Below are 14,108 nucleotides of genomic sequence, written 5' to 3'. Positions count from 1 at the left end.
AGTTCCTGTGGCTGTGTCCTGTTCATGAGGCTGAGACCACACATCCCTGCGCCCCAAAGACCTACCAGGCAACGCTCACCCGTGCCTGCTCTGGCAGCCTATTTCACACACAGGCTGTTACCCCACAGTCCCTCAGCCAAAGGTACTCCACAACCCTTTGAAGGCAAGTTCCATCATCCCCATCCTGGCCACTAGAGAGCTCCCACCCTCACGGCAGGCTCTCACCATTACCCTGCTCACTAAGGGACCTGGGTCTTCCCCACTGCTAGAAACCAGCGGGCTCCTCTCATGGCCTTGTGTGGCTGGAGTAGCTGCTCTGGGAGCAGGAACCAAGGCATGAGTATTCATGAGTGAGAATTGTGCTCTTTGCTTTGGTTAGGATGGGGAGTTGGGGCTGGGGAGGGTCTGGGGCAGCACTGCACTGAGAACAGCCCATGGTGTTTCTCATGGGCTCAGTAAGGTCCTTGCTCAACGCCTTCATACAGTCCTTCTTGGGAACCTCTCCTTTCTCCGGTCACATTTCAGCCAAAGCCAGGAGGATCTGGGGTAACACCTGGACCCCAGGGTATCCCCTGGCTCCCCACTGGGGATGAAGAAACATCTTCTGGAGCCAGCATCAGAAGACATGAGGGTATTGAGGGGCAGGGGTTGCACAGCATCTCCCATACTTCAAAGGCTGTTTGGAAAACATCTGGCCTCATTCTTGTGCTAGCAGGAGGGGATTTCAGCTGCATCATGGATCCTCCCATGTCCTGGATCACTGCCCCCAGGAGTTCAGTTCACCAGGCAAGGCCACTGATGCAGCATGGCTCCTGATGACAAGGACAGCCCTAGTCAGGGGCAGGTGGGGCAGAAAGACCCACCAAGCAGGGTAATGGTGGCTGTGGTTGACGGCAGATGAGCTGTGATCACTTCACTGGGTCTTCACAGTCCATCCTCCTCTTCTGTACACTCCTTGGGGTGTGCACCCATCTGTCCAGTTGCTGTGCACCTCAGTGCTTGGACACACAGGGTTACCACCAGGACAGGAGGGCCTGGAAGCTGGCTCAGGACCAGTGGTGGCCATGGAGAGAGAGCTACAGCCCCATGGTGAAGCACAGAAGAGAAATCCAAGGACAAAGAGAAGGTCCTGGCCAAGCAAGAGAAAATCAATCCTGCTCCTTTACAGGCTCGATCATCCCTGGAGCAAGCATGAGGCCACGGACACCAGCAGGTTGCTGTTGTGTGACACCAGCTCCCAGACACCCACACGTGCTGACGGTGGCCGTTTGTGATGAGCCTGGCATGAATCATGAGCTTTCTTCCAACAGAGCTTCAATGAGTAGAGGACCAAGAGCCAAAAGCCGAGGTCAGGCTGAAAACACTGACTGAATGGAAACCCATGGGAGCATCAGTCTCTGCAGAGCAAAAGCATCAGCCCTTTTCTTTGACCGCAAAGGGTGAGCATTCAGCACCTGCAGAAATGGGTGACTCGCAGGTGACAAACCTGTGACTCCATCAGCTTTTGTGTTTGGATGTTGAGATTAATTCAGCGTGCAGGTAGGGAAGCAAGGCACCAGTGAGTTAATTTAGAATTAGATATGCAATCAATGGAAAATTAATACAATTAAGTTTCAAATTGTCATTTAATAAAACACCTTTTTGCAAGTAGAATATTAAGTGGGCATAAATGCTGAGATGCTGCTTAAATGCGCCGCTCTCAGCCAGGGAGGCGTTTGTGCCTGGGAACTGTGCATGCACCCCCCCTCCACCACTGTAACTCGTTAGACAGACTCTAATTATATATTTATAGTTTACAGAAGTTTCAGCTAATTACATGATGCCTCTCAGAAGCCTGCTGCAAGGCCTTGCTTGCTGTTAATGGGGCATTGGTTATTACTGAATTACTCGTAGCTGTGTTTCAGAGAGCATTTAGCAGATCTGCTGAGGAGCACAAGCCTCAAATCTCCTTGCCTGACATGTTAACTGCATGCAGGGACATTTTCACTTATAGCGCAGCTGGAAAGAGGAATGGAAAAGACCCTGATTGCTGGTTTATGTCATGGATTTGGAGAGAAACTGCCCTGATTTTCCAGAACAATGTGCACAGGCAGAGCCCGCAGCCCAGCCATGAGGGGAGAGTGATGGGACACCATCAACTGTTCCCAAAACTGCTGCGTGACCCATTCCCAAGAGGGTTTCCTTGGGCTGTGGGGTGACTGCTGGTATGTTGGGTGAGGGGGCACCGTGAGGGATGTGCAGGAGGAGACTGGAGGTGCACAGGGACACACGGCTTCAAGGGGACAAGGACACAGGTACAGGCAAGGAAAGGGGATGTGGAGGAATGGCCACAGCCCCAGAAGTCCACACACACCCCAAACACACAGGGTTTAGCTCAGACCATCTCTCAGCCTCTCTCTTCACTTCCCTGGTATCACTGATGCAGCAAGGCAGAGACCCAGGGCTCCCTGACAGCTCCCTGGTAGAAGATTGTCACTGACACCAAATCTGGCAGATCCTTAATTGAGCTGTTCATGCTCTTTTTGTTTCTGATCTGACTCATCCTAGTGTCTGTTTCCACCACTGGCTTTTCTCTATGTGCTGTCCTGCTCATCCAAATGCCGACACTGTTCTCCTAAAGAGAGGACTCCTGCACTCTGGCAGGTCACCTTGTGACCTGCCCTCTCATCTCCCGGCGTAAGGCAAGTTTTCCAGCCAGTCTGCCCTTCCTGCAGCTCTTTTCTGATCATCTTCCAGTTTGTCAGCACCCGTGCCAAAGTGGGGATGGATCCCTGGCGGGAGGATCCAGTCGCTGGTTCATTAGAGCAGAGTACAACCATGCAAAAGCAGGGTGATGGGCTTTGCATGAAGCTGGACAGTGGCACAGTGAGGAGGTGAAGTTAATGAACAGTAATTGCTTGCTTGGAAAAGTGCAGTACTGATTATCACTTGCACTTTCTGCACATGGCCCTGAGCTGGCAGAAAGGCACCTCGGAGTGTATGAGTAGGAGAATAAACCCACGCGGGTCCTGGCAGAGGGGGATCAGCACCGTAATGCATTCAGTGTTTCTGAGATAAGTGATTCAGAGCCCTGTTTGGAGCCCGTCTGTGCATCACACACCCCCGGCCCCGGTGCATGCCGTGGGACCGAACGGCAGCAGGACCTGGGCCCTTGGCAGCTTCCAGACGGGCAATAAAAATAGAAACTGAGACTTAAGGAAGCATCACCGTTGCTGTGGGTTTATTGTACAGATCCCAGAAAGAGTTGCAGATAAACATGTTATTAGGTTAAATAAAAATAAAATGAATTCTAGAAAATGTTTTGAAATTTATCACATAATTAAGCTATTAATTTAATGGTCTTTATTATTTGGGTTGGAAATTCACGTGGGTCCTCATCTCATTCCCTTTATTGAACAACGAGCTCATCATACACAGTCATTATGCGTTTTCATAAACATTTGATGAACAATAACTGTGAGAAACATAAAATATTGTTTTTGTCCTTCAACTGTAATGACCATATGGAGACGCGTTTTGCATTGGAGTCAGCAGTTGCGGTACATCCTAGTTAATAACAGCTCTTGCTATTTTTACTGTTTACAGCACAAATGCAGTCCTTTATGGGGGAAAAGGAGGATTTAATCTGCAGGGTCTTTGCAATGATTTGTAAGAGAGATGCTGTGCCCACATTCTTCTGTGATTCAGTACAAGCTATAATTACTCAGTATTCTGGACAGCTCTCTTACAAGATGTCAATTTATGTGTAATCGGAGTGAACACGGCGGCTGGGGATGTCTCAGTCCTCCCCCCTTCACACACACACGCACGGTTTCCTTAGGTTTGCAAAGAAAATATTTTACAAGGCGATGGAGCGAGGTCTCGCCCTGGAAGCAGGGCTGCTGGAGGGTTGGTGGCCGAGCAAGCACACAGCCTCTCTGGTGCCCAAGGCATCCTTGACACAAGATGCTGGCTTGCACAGGCACCTGGTTCTGCTTGTGCTCACCAGGATGGGGATCGAGCCATTCCCTTGGCTTCCCCTCACTCCAGCTGCCCTGTGTTTATTCTTGCTCCTGGTACTGCACTGGTGAGGATGGGAGGCTTGGTGGTGGTGGGTGATTGCCGACATGCAGCAAGGCTGATGCACAGGCGGGGTGCTCTGGGGTGGCTGTCAGCCCCAGGGGAGATGGCTGGCTCCGGGTTCTGCTGGCAGCAGACTCAGCTCGGGGTTGCACCAGGCTGAGCAGACCCACGGGCAACTGCCAGACCCAGTGCCAGGGGCTGGCTGGGGCCCCTCCTGGCTCCTCCGCTCCTCTGCTACCAGTCAGCTCCCGTTGCCCCAGGACGTCCCAGCTGTGCCCAAAGGCTGGAGCAGGGACACTGCTGTGCTGCCCCTACCACCTTCCCTCGGGCTGGATTTTACCACAAGCCTGAAGCACAGAGCTGGGAGCCTTCCCCAGCGGGTTCCTATGGCAGCAGTGCCTGGACACACTACCTGCAGAAGCACTTGTAGAGTGACAAGAGACCCCTCAAACCACAGCATCCCTCAGAGGGGATTTTCCCCATGTCCCAGAGCATCCCAGGGTCTGAGGCAGAACAGCTTCATCTAAGGGACAAGCGGTTCTGCACAGGGAACCATTCTGGACCCAAATCCTCCATTCCCTTCCAAGTCCATGGAGGGATGCACTTTGCACCAGAGCTGCTCCACGAAGCAGGGGAGGCAGGAGAGTAAGCGAAATCACAACAAAATATGCCACCACCTCTCCCCCCTCCCAACAAAACACCCAGCTCTCCTGCCCAAAGGATGCTCGGGAGCAGAAAATCACCCAGCAGCAGCACCAGGCTGCGGCAGGAGCAGACAGGAGAGCCTGCAAAATCCGGAGATGAATGTCCCAGGGCTTGGATGCGTCTGGCTCACCATGCGAAGCATTAATAAAGTTTCTCCCAGGGCAGGACACAGATTCAGACACAACACTTCCCCTTCAGCTCCGAGTCCCAGGCCGGTGTCAGCCCCGCATGGATTTATGGCTCCCTGCGCTCGTAAATGTCGGCACCACTGGTGATGGATGTGGGAGCTGGGAAGCACTCCCCCCCCAACTTCAGGAGATTTCTTTATTTTTTTCTGATCTTTTACAACAGCCATAAACCAGCTGCTGATTAGTGACGGGTCTTAAAACTTTAGGCAAAAGCTGTTGAAATCAGCTTTAAGTGCTAAGCTTCTCCGAAAGCAGAGCAGCTTAGCGTTTCCCTTTTGAGGTCACATCTGTGACGTGTGGCCCTCTGAGCCACAGCCATTGCAACAGCAGGTCAGGACAGCCCTCACAGCACCCCGGATCAGGGACCAGCCCTGCCTTGTGCTGCCCTGCCTGGTGACACAAGTAGCAGATATCCCCAAACAGGTCCCGCGTTGCCCAGACCATGCCAAGCAAAAGGCAGAGTCCGCTCTCCTCCCAGAACTTGGGAGAGATGTGAGGGGCAGGACAGCGCACAGTGAGCGTCAGGCCTTCTCCCAGCAGGGCAGAGAGTCCTCTCCAAGGCATCACTCTGGGCTGACGTGATCCCCACAGGGACTGGCCGTTGCTCCTCAACCCTGATCCAGTGGTCCCAGATGATGGGCAGCACCAACAAGGATGTGAGCTGAGAAAATAAGTGCTGGGAGGACCTTCCCATCAGGACAGTCCTCACTGCGCCAGGAACATGGCAGGATCAGTGGTGGCCGTTGTTTCTAGTGAGTGGGACACTCCCATCATGTTTCCTCATGAGTTCATTGAGTATCGTTGACTGCAGAGGCCACAACTTTGTTTTCTGTTGCTGCAGAACATGCCTTCACATTTTGGGATAGGAAATTGCCTTCTGGTGCCTCTGACTCCTCACCATTGCAGGCTTTCCATCCATCTTCCAGCCCCTGGGTGAGTCCTTGTCCTCCATCCCAGCCTCCATTCACCAGTGTTGCCCTTTTCCTGGCTGCTAGCATGGGGCTGCATCCACAGCCTCAGCCAGGCTACTGCAGCACCTTCGGGCCTGTCTTGGTTTGTGCATCTCTGCCTTCTTGGCTGAAAGAGTTTTGCAGAATATAGTCCCTTTTCCCACATTACACTGTTAAAGGCAGCAGGCTGTGGTGGGTTGACCCTGACTGGATGCCAGGTGCCCCCCAAAGCTGCTCTATCACTCCACCTCCTAAGCTGGACAGGGGAGAGAAAATATAACCAAAGGCTTGCGGGTTGAGACAAGGACAGGGAGACATCACTCACTAATTACCGTCATGGGCAAAACCGACTCGACCTGGGGAAATTAGTTTAATTTTATTACCAATCAAATCAGAGTAGGAGAATGAGAAATAAAAATTAAATTTTAAAGCACCTTCCTCCCACCCCTCTCTTCTTCCCGGGCTCAGCTTTGCTCCTGATTTCTTTACCTCCTCCCCTCCAGCAGTGCAGTGGGGCAGGGGATTGGAGTTGCAGTCAGTTCATCACCCATTGTCTCTGCCGCTCCTTCCTCCTCACACTCTTCCCCTGCTCCAGCGTGGGGTCCCTCCCATAGGAGACAGTCCTCCATGAGCTTCTCCAATGTGAGTCCTTCCCATGGGCTGCACCTCTTCACAAACTGTCCCAGCGTGGGTCCCTTCCATGGGCCCACAGGTCCTGCCAGGAGCCTGCTCCAGCACAGGCTTCCCAGAGGGTCACAGCCTCTTTTGGGCATCCCCCTGCTCTGTGTGGGGTCCTCCACGGGCTGCAGGTGGAGATCTGCTCCACCATGGAGCTCCCTGGGTGCAGGGCACAGCTGCCTCACCATGGGCTGCACCACGGGCTGCAGGGGAATCTCTGCTCCAGCACCTGGAGCACCTCCTGCCCCTCCTCCTTCACTGGCCTTGGTGTCTGCAGGGCTGTTTCTCTCACATATTCTCACTCCTCTCTCCAGCTGCAGTTGCACAGTTGTTGGGTTTTTTCCCCCTTCTTAAATACATTATCCCAGAGGTGCTACCACTGTCACTGATGGGCTCGGTCTTGGCCAGCGGTGTGTCCGTCTTGGAGCCGGCTGGCTTTGCTCCATCGGACGTGGGGGAAGCTTCCCGCAGCTTCTCACAGAAGCCACCCCTGTAGCCCCCCGCTACCCAAACCTTGCCACGCAAACCCAATACACAGGTGGATGGATGGACAAAAGGACAGAAGGATGGATGGAAGGATGGATGAAGGGATGGGTGAACAGACTGACTGGCTAGAAAGCAAGTGTGGCATTTTGGGCACATTTCCTCTAGGTGATAACCAGTATTCAACCCACCTCTCTTGCATTCCCTCTCCCCCTTCCCATTACACTTCAGGGCTGAGCAGACCAGGGGGAAGGCGCCTGTGCTCAGACCTGGCAGGTCCCCATCACTCTCACCGGCAGGGAGGAGACTCCATTCTCCTGCAGGATTGCTGCGTGGACCATCTGTCCCGCACTGGGGCCGGGAATGTTCCCTCCCTGTCTGCTGCTTCTCTCAGGAACAGAAGTTAGTGAAGATTTATCACAGCACTAAACCTCAAATTGAGCACATTTGAAAGAAGAACAATTTATTCATCAAAAATACAGCTTCATTTTATCTGCAATTATTCTCAAGTTAAGGCCTCATTCAGCAAGCAGTTGGCTGAATAAACAGCAACTTTTTATGTCTAAACCATCTCATTTTGACATTTCATCACAAAGACAAATGCAGGAGGACATAGCCTACCCAGACAACATTTGGAAAGTTCCCTGGCCATTTTTTTCTTTTCCAAAGTGCTGGGACTGGGGAGGTAGGGTGGGGGCAGCTCTTCCAGTCTTGCTTCTGGCCAATATGGAAGGACCGGTTGGGCATCACGTGGGGCACAGCAATCACAAATAGTGTGGTTCATTGGTTTTGACGTTAAAAGAAGGAGAGCATCCAAAAAAAGACAGTTGGCTGCACAAACACAAACTTAATGAACTTGTGGGGATGATTTACCACCAGCAAGAGTCCCTCGGGAGGGCATCCTAGGGAAAAAAAGAAATACAGGACTGCAGGAAGTTACTAAAAGAGAGTATATTAGGTGCACAGCAGCTAAACATCCTGATGCAGAGGAACCACGGGACAACAGTAAAAGACCAATATTGCTGCATCAGGAGCACTTTAGTGTCCTGAAAATCAAAAAGGAATCCTATAAAAATGGGAATGAGGGTATAAGGATGAGTGTACAGGGAAAGCTCAAGTGCATGGGGGTAGAATGAGAAAGGCTAAGGAGCCAAGTGAATTACAGCCAGCGAGAAGCATAAAAAGCAACAAAACAAGTTCCAGAAATACACTGGAAGGGTAATGGAGAGAAAAGACAGACAGCACTCGTGTCTTGTGATGGAGACAAGAAGAAAGAGATGATACAGAGAAGTAAATGGTGCCTTCCTTGCCATGGTTTTCACAGTATAAGGCTGTAACCAGTATCTAGAACAATTGTCATTAGCAAGAGCTGAGGTCAATGTCAGGAAGGGAGCAGTTAGAGGATGCCGAGATAAGCTCTATGCATGGGTAGTCAGTGGTCAAGAAAAATTACCCTGGAAAATTTAAGCAATCTCTGAACAAGTAGCAGTAGTTTGTGACAAATTCTGAAGGTCTGAGAGATCCCAGAGAAGCATGGAAGTCTATCTGTAAAAGAAAAAAAAAGAAAAAAAGGAGATGAAGAAGTTGGGGAGTTACAGATCAGCCAGCCTGGCTACATTTTCTCGAAAAATTTTGGAACAAATTATTGAATGACCCATTTGTAAAGACCTAGAGGACAATAATGTGATAAAAATAAAGAATAAAAACCAGCCAACCCAGTTTATCAGGAACGAATCATGTCAGGGTGATCTAATTTCCCTCTTTGCCAGGTTATTTGGTCTAGTGGAGGAAGAGGATGTGATACATCTTAGGTGAAGCTTCTGGTGCTGTCCTGCATGCCATTTTCATATACAAAGCAGGGAAATACAATTTGAGTGGAAACCTGGTAGGTGGGTAAAACTGAGTGAACATTGGTGCTCAAAGTGAAGCCAGCCACCCTTTACTGGCGGGCTGGGAGCGGGCTGCCAGGGCGCTGCCAGGGGGCTGTCCCAGGACAGGCTGGGTGCCTTTTCTCTCCTGCAGCATGGCTGGTGGGCATGTCGAAGCATGGGGGTGACACTTGGGTGGATCCCCAAAGCCACCGGGGTTCCCCAGTCGTGCGGCAGACACTCAGCAGTGCCAAGTTTCGCTTGGGAAGGACAGAGTCCGCGTGGCAGCAGCGGTGCAATGAAGGTGTATCCTCCCGGGAGGTGGCTGATGGAGCTTCCTGCAAGCCCAGCGGAGAGACACCCACCAGCGGCAAGACTGGGGGCTGGGGGCATCGAGCACTGGATCTTCGGAGAGATACAGCAAGCGGGAACATGTGGAGGAGAATCCCAGCATGGCTGTGACCGGCCCTGCTGTCCCCTGCTCAGCCCTGCACCCCTCCCACCCCCAGACCCCATGGGGAGGGCTGACACCCTTCTCCAGCCCCTTCAAAACATCCGTGGACTAAAGCGATTCCTCTTAACTAGACATTTCAGATGGTGGAAAGTACATGGCTTTGGGTAAAGCCCTGTTAAATATAGGTATATATACATATTCACATTAAAATAATCTATTATTATTTTTTAATTATGGTTCATGCACTAAATTAAAAATTCAATTCTTCCTCCAGCCCCACTCTTGAGCCTCCTGGCTTTTAAGCAATGATCAGTGAGAGCCTCAGCTCCATCTGCCAGCTCAGCCCCTGGGCAGCACAAAAGGAGCCACAGCCTCAGCGGCAGCGTTGGTGCTACAGGCCCCAGGTAGCCACCACGCTGCAAAGAGGGGTGATGTTGCGTGATGGAACTCCCAGTTTAAACCAGTCCAGCACAAAACAACAGGAACCATCCACCGCCGCAGAGAGGTGAGCTCCAGCCCACCTCCTCATCTGGGCAGATGGTTTCCAGAAAAGCCCCCCAAATGCTCCTCTCTGGGCAGCCCCAAACAACAAGAAGTGTTTGAATCCACCCTTCGACCTTTGCTTCCCTGTTTCCTCCACCACTGCCAAGACCTGAGAAAATAACCCGTTCTCAAAATGAAATATTGCAGAAAACCAAAACGACACAATCTTGGAGTTCAGCATCATGCATGCAGCCCCTCTGCTTTAAGAGGCTTGACAGTTTGGACTGGGAGGAAGGTGTGATGCTGCAATGTTTCTTTAGAGGGGAAAAAAAAAATAGAAAAAAAAGGACGGCTTTTATTTTTAGAAGTTTTAGCAGCCAAATTGTTGTCAGGCCGTCTGTGCTCTGCTGAGCAGCACACAGTGTTGGGCACAGCCAAGAAGAGTTTTCTCACAGAGCAAAATGTCACGATAAAACCAGGTTTAATCAGAATCTCAGCACCCTTCACAGAAAAAATGCCAGATTTTGGACAATTTGTGTATTGTTTATCATCTTTTTTGTTGCCATGATCCAGTAATGGGTGGAGAAATGTGGCACTAGGGCTGAACTGTTATTTTCTTTGGGAACATGCCACGTTCCCCATTGATGCCCTCTGGTGAGGCTGAACAGCCAAAAGGAGGTCTGAGAGATTAGTTCTCCTCTTCCATCCCTCACCACCACCCAACTTGGCCCTTCATTGCTCTGCAACTGGAGACGCTTCCAAAAAACCCAAGAAAGGATATGGACCATCTTCTTATTTCTCTTTGTTTTCTGGTCTTGGACATTTGCCTCATGTTTCCAGGGCTCAGCAATCTCATTACAGACTCACAGAACTGCTGAGGTTGGAGGAACCTCTGGAGATGGTCTAGCACAAGCCCCTGCTCAGGCAGGGTCACCTAGAGGAGGCTGCTCAAGGGCCATCGCCTATTGGGGTTTGAATATCTCCAAGGATGGAGAGCAACCGCTTCCCTCGTGACACGCTTCAGTGGTTTAATTATCTTCACATCTCTTTGTTGGACTCGGTCTAGTATGCCAACATCTGTCTTGTACTGGGGAGCCCACAACTGGGTGCAGCACTCCAGATGCCACCCCACTTATCTTTAAAATAAACCTAGATCTCCAATAATTGTTTGCATCAGAGATCCAGGCTTTGGGAGCTGTGTCTGTCCTGGAGAGCTCATGACCACAGCCGTCCCTACCTCTGCCCGGCCACCAGCACAGGGCCAGGCTGGCAGGCTGGCACACTGCAGCACGGCTGAGGGGATGCATGAGCCTGGGAAAGGGCAGCACCCCCAGCCCGGGCCGACCCAACGGAGGGAGCCGGCAACAAGCACGGGCTGTGCAGCGCCGGCCGGCAGCTGCTGCGTGGGCACATGGTGCCTGCAGAGGTTTTGCCAAGCCCGTCCTTGACACCGACTCCCAGGCACGTCCCAGGGAGAATTTATTGCTTCAGATCCCTCATAAATGCCACGTCAGTGTGTGATGGATGGGCTGGGAGCTCCTCCCAGGATGCTCTCCGCAGCAGCTCCAGCGACTGTCCCCGGGAGCAGCAATAAAACGCCGTTGTCGTTTGGACCAGGACGAGGCACATGGAGCAGGGCCTGGCAAGGGGCTTTTTGGGGGGAGCCCTGCATCAGTCAGGTGGCCCAGGGCCAGCGCAGTGTGTCCCCACGTGCAGGGCTGATAGACCTACCCTTGGTCTTGCTGGGCACTGCCCCACACACACATACACCCCCCGCCTCCTCCAGCCCTCCGACATGTGTGTTCCCCAATAAACACCCCTCGCCCTGCGTCAGCACCCCTCACACACACTCCCAGGGATGCACACACACGCACACTCGCTCCTGTGCACCGCCTGGTGTGTGCTCACACCTGCCTCCCCACACACCCCCACACCTTCATCCCGCGCCCGTAAAGATGCTGGTGGAGCTGGCTGCCAACGTGCTCGGGAGGAGGGCTTGTTCAGAGAGCTGCCATGCCCCCCCGCATGTGCACAGGGATGGGTCGGGGTGTCCCCAGCCCACCTGCCCTCTCCCAGCGCCCCGTGGGAGCCCCGCGTGCTGCTGGGTGGGGAAGAGTAGGTGGGGAGTAGGTGCAGTTACCCAAGGGCAGCCTGGCATCTCAGTGCCACCCCAAACACCCACCTTAGGGCTCCCTGGGGAGCTTGCCAAGACCCTGCCTTCCCCCCATGCACCCCGCTGCCTGCAGACCCCGGGCTGCGGGGCAGGGCAGTGCTCAGGCTGGAGGACTGGGCACCGGGACGCCTTGGCCATAGCTCAGCTGGAGCACAGAAAACTTCCCAGAAGGCATTGTTGGATGTTGGAATGGGCTGCCCAAGGAGGCGGAGGAGTCCCCATCCCTGGAGGGGTTGAAGAGTCAGGTTGACGCAGGGCTGAGGGATCTGGTGGAGTTGGGAACAGTCAATGTTAGGTTAATGGTTGGACTGGAGGATCTTCAAGGTCTTTTCCAACCGAGATGATTCTGTGGAGGGCCCGCAGTGCTGTGCTGGGGCCGGGAGGCCGGGGCAGGGGCTGGAGGAGCCTGAAGGGCTGCAGTGGGGATAAATCAAGGGAGCAGCCACTTCCAGATGGCCCAGACCTTGGGCTGGGGGTGAGACCACCAAGAGGAGGCGGAACAGAAAACAGGAGAAGCCCCTCCGTGGCTGCCTGACCACAGCATCACCGCAGGTCCTCACTGACGGAGCCTCCAGCAGCGCTCGCCCCTGTCCTGGACCAGCCATCTGCGACCCGCGGGGGTCACCCGGCACGGAAACCGGAGAGGAACCGGCGGGCACCGGGGGCTGTGCGGGACCGTGCCCGGCTGCAGAGCGGGGGGTGGCCCGGGGAGACAAGCAGTGTGGGCCGGGCAGCGCCACGGCACCCCCGGCACCCCCGGGACCGGGACCCTCGGCACCCCCCCGGTACCGGCACCCCCGGCACCCCCAGCACTCCCCGGTACCGGCACCCCCGGCACCCCCGGCACGCCCCGGTACCGGCACCCCCGTCGCTCCCGGTACCGGTGCGGCGGGCGGAGCCACAGCGCCACCCAGCGGCATCCAGGCGCTACCGCCGCCCCCCCGCATCCTTCCCCCCCGCCATCGGCACCCACCCCCCCATACCCAGCCCCAGCGCACCCCCCTGACCGCCCCCTGCCCGCCTCCTCGGCTCCAGACGCCCCACTGGCCAGGAACCGCTGCCATTGCCCCGGACCCCCCCAAAAACGTGTCCAAAGGGCGCTGCCGTCTCTAGTGGGTGGTGTGGCCCCAGGAACATCTACCAAAGATCACATCTGCATCATGGCAGCGTGGCCGTCTGCTCCCCGACATTCACCTCCAGGGGGGGAGCGGGTCTGAGCAGCCCCCTCCTGCCCATGGGGTCCTGGTGCAGCTTTGGCCTCTGGTCATCCCCTGCATGAAGGAACCTGGCCAGCGGAGGGGAGAACAAGAGGCCTTCACAGGCAGGTTGTTGGAGTTATATTTCTGTTTCTGGGTAAGCAACACAAATCTGTTCTCTCCAAAATCCAGGGGAAAGGTGCTCCCACAGTGCTCCCCGGAGGGAAGGAGCTGAGAGAGATCCCACACGAGGGGTGGTGATGGCTTATCTCACAGAATCACAGCATTGTCTAGGTTGGAAAAGACCTTGAAATCATCCAGTCCAACCATCAGCCTGACATTGACAGTTCCCAACTCCACCAGATCCCTCAGCGCTGGGTCAACCCGACTCTTCAACCCCTCCAGGGATGGGGACTCCCCCCCTGCCCTGGGCAGCCCATTCCAACACCTCACAACCTGTTATGTAAAGAAACGTTTCCTAATATCCAGTCTAAACCTTCCCTGGCACAACTTGAGGCCATTCCCTCAGAGCCGGTTCATCTCTCATCTTCAACCTCCTTTTTCTCACCCTGAACTAGCTGCCTTGCACTTAAAATAAAACAAATAAAAACACATTTTTAACAACACAAAAAGAGCTTAAACACTTGGAACGACTGAGGTCCAGTTTCCTTTTACAGCTGTTCCTCTGGGTGAATTTGTTCTGCCTTTGGCACCAGCACCTGGGGGTTTCCGGGGGGGTGACTCAGTCACTGTGGGGTCCCTCCTGCTGCAAAGAGCTCAGGAATCAGCACAGCCTGTGAAGGTCCTTCTGCAAAGCTCCTCAAGCCTTGCAGGGATGGTCTGACTTGTCCTCCTGTCAAGACCCAAG

The sequence above is a fragment of the Strix uralensis genome, chromosome 17 (genome assembly GCF_047716275.1).
Source record: "Strix uralensis isolate ZFMK-TIS-50842 chromosome 17, bStrUra1, whole genome shotgun sequence".
NCBI lineage: Eukaryota > Metazoa > Chordata > Aves > Strigiformes > Strigidae > Strix > Strix uralensis.
Note: the sequence above shows the minus strand (reverse complement) of the source record.